The sequence below is a fragment of the Triticum urartu genome, chromosome 3A (genome assembly GCF_056163025.1).
Source record: "Triticum urartu cultivar PI428250 chromosome 3A, HENAU_Tu73, whole genome shotgun sequence".
NCBI lineage: Eukaryota > Viridiplantae > Streptophyta > Magnoliopsida > Poales > Poaceae > Triticum > Triticum urartu.
The window spans coordinates 693238189-693241159 of NC_141875.1; positions in this window are offsets into that span (position 1 = coordinate 693238189).

The following is a 2971-nucleotide window of genomic DNA, read 5'->3' on the forward strand; positions in this document are numbered from 1 at the left end:
GCCGACATCGACCACGTCACGACCTGCATCGGCAGGGCCGCACTATTGCTTCTTCAAGCTGGTGTCCGTCACGCCGACCTACTTCGACTCATCGGCTGACATCGAGGCTTCGACATCTCGGCTGGACCGGAGGCTTCACCATCTCTTCATCAACCTACTCCGGAGACTTCGGCGTCACTAGCCGACCAACTCCGTCATGTTAGCTGGACCGAGGGCTTTGCCTCGGTGAGCCAACCTTTGCCAGCATCGCCATACCGTCGCTTTATCGCCATTCAGGCAATGGGTGTGTGGATCGAGTCCTAATTTTGGGAATCACCTTTCTTCGGATTGCTACAACAAATAAACCAGGTGCTATCAATCCTAGTATTTTTTTGCTTGTTTGGATTTATTTTTCCCAAGGAATTATTACTCTGGTTTGTCCATCATCTATACACAGGTCTATCAAATGATGGCCGCATTAACGACGGTCGCCTGGTGGTTCGATCAGTTTCCGTACATAGTCCGGCGAATGCCGCATCCGGAACTCGGACCGACCTGTGAATTCAGGCTTTGCCACACCTTTACCGCATCACGCCGACGCCCTGCATCGACATTGACTTCGACGCCAGGCCATATTTCTTTTATTACTCACTTTGCATAAATTATTTATCATGCACCAATTTTTTTTTATTATTATTACTATTATCTCCGGTTTGCACTACTTTTTATGCACAGGAAAATGATCCGGGGACTTCGGCATCACTCTGCCGGTCTGCATTGACCGTGCTATGTCACCACTTCGGCGTGTCGAGCTCTCCGCTCCGCCACCTCGGGACCGGCTTGGGGGATGGAACCTTGCCCCGCATCAAGCTCGGACCGCGTCATCAATACCGGACACATTAACCAGCTAAGTTGCTTTCATGCTCAAAGCTTTAATTTCTAACTTGTGTTCGGTTCGACCAAGCATTATACTTTTTTGGAAAAAAGTTGCTTGTAAAAAATTTCCTTGTCCAAACTTTGTTTGTGACGCATAAATTCAAATACCCCGTTTACTTGGGGGCTTCCTTGATGAAGCTTTTTTGTTGCATATGATTATACTTGTACGGCTTCGTTCCTTGTTCGTGTATTACGCCACAATATGCACCATGTTGACTTAAGCGATTTGCAAGCTGGGTCGCCTCGCTCCTGTGTTTACCCCTACGTTCCCGATTGTTCGGCTAGGGAGTAAAGGGAGCACCTCTGCGATTGTCACGATCGGGTCACCCGAGCTGGACCTCAGACTGGGTGAAGCCGAAAGCTAGCGCTCTTACAGTTTTCAATGATGGTCGGCACACAACGGAACTCATGAGTACAAAAAATCTATTGCACAAGTCTCATAATAACAATGAGCACCGAAGAAAGGTATCGGCGGGGGTACTATTTTCTTCGAAGATGCTTCTTACACTTCACAGTAATATAGCATAAGTTCCCTGAGCGCGCTTTGTCTGTTACAGCCTTATGGCCTGATTGCCTGGTTATTGGAAACACCGTCGATATTCTCGACCGATGGAGTACATAACACTTTTCGGTCCTTGACCGAAGAGGGAGAAGCCGACGGTCGGTTAAGACGCGTTTAAAGTTCGGTTGAACATAGATATGATAGAAGTACTTCGTTAATGCAATCATTCTTCTACCCAAGTCACTTGGGGGCTCTTAAGTTTATTTGAGCCGTTTTATAATAAGTGTTCTTCTTCTTAGTCGTTGCAAAGTTTTATTATTATTATTTATCACTCCTTTTTTCGACGCGAGTGTGCGGTCACTAGCCGGGGAGCCTAATTTCTCTCTCAAAGCCGCTAGAGTTTAGTTTGCTAAACTAGCCTAATGAGAAGTACTCCGCCCTCGGGATAGGAGGTTGAAGCCGTAGGTTGACCCGCTCGAAGTCTTGAGATAGGATGTATCATGTTAAAGCACGACAGAAGCACTTCTTTTTTCTAAGACCAATTTTCGGATTGGCACCGAACACTTGATCTTGTTCGGACGTCATGTTTTTACTGACGTTTCTTGGTTTTCCAAGCTTTTTGGCACTTTTTAACTATTTGTGCTTTTCCAGAATTAGTCTCGCAGTGCAACGCCGGACACCTTTAGGGATTCGGCAAAAACATTCTCAGATATTGCTATATATGCATCGGTTTCGAATTGTGTCTGGGTCCTGCACTTGCTTCATATGTTTCGTTTTGTTCGGCTAGGCGTGCAAAGGGAGAACCACTGCAATTGTGCTTCCGGCTCACATGGTTAAGCACCTCAGTGGAGAAAGCCGAAAACTGACTGTCACAATAAGCGTAAACTGGTCAGCGATCCGATGACTATGTTAAATGACGGGCCGTTCATAACATTGGCCGAAGTGTTTACGGCTTGACCCCGACTGTCGCCGAACACTACCGGGGGCTATTAACTGGCCTCCCAAACTAAATCCTCGATATTTTGCTCTTACATTAGAGCTGAGGTTTAATGATCATGCTTAGCATGACAACCCAAAGAAAGGAACTGATAGCGGTACTATTTTCTTTGGAAGACATTTCTTCTGTTAAACAGTAATATAACTCTCTGCGTACCTTTGTTTATAAAACCGTATGGCCATATTGCCTTGTTTGTTGTAAATCTTTTCCCTCATAAAGGTTTTATAAAGTAGGACAAACACTCCTCGACTACTGGCCGAGGAGGTGGAAGCCGATGATCGGTCAACAAAGTTTTGTACAATGCGGATCTGAGCATTAATGACGTAAAGTACTTGGATACATAGAGTCATTACACATAATTTGTGATTTTACTATGGATATTGATCCTTAATTCAGCCACCCGTGCCTGCATTAAGGCTCGGGGGCTACTGGGCTTCGGGCTTATTATTTACAAATATTAAAGGGGCACATCGATCCCTTGATCTGGTGTTGCCACCCGACCATTGTCTCGGGGGCTACTGCATTGCTTGTCCAATGCAGAAAATTTTATGTGCAAT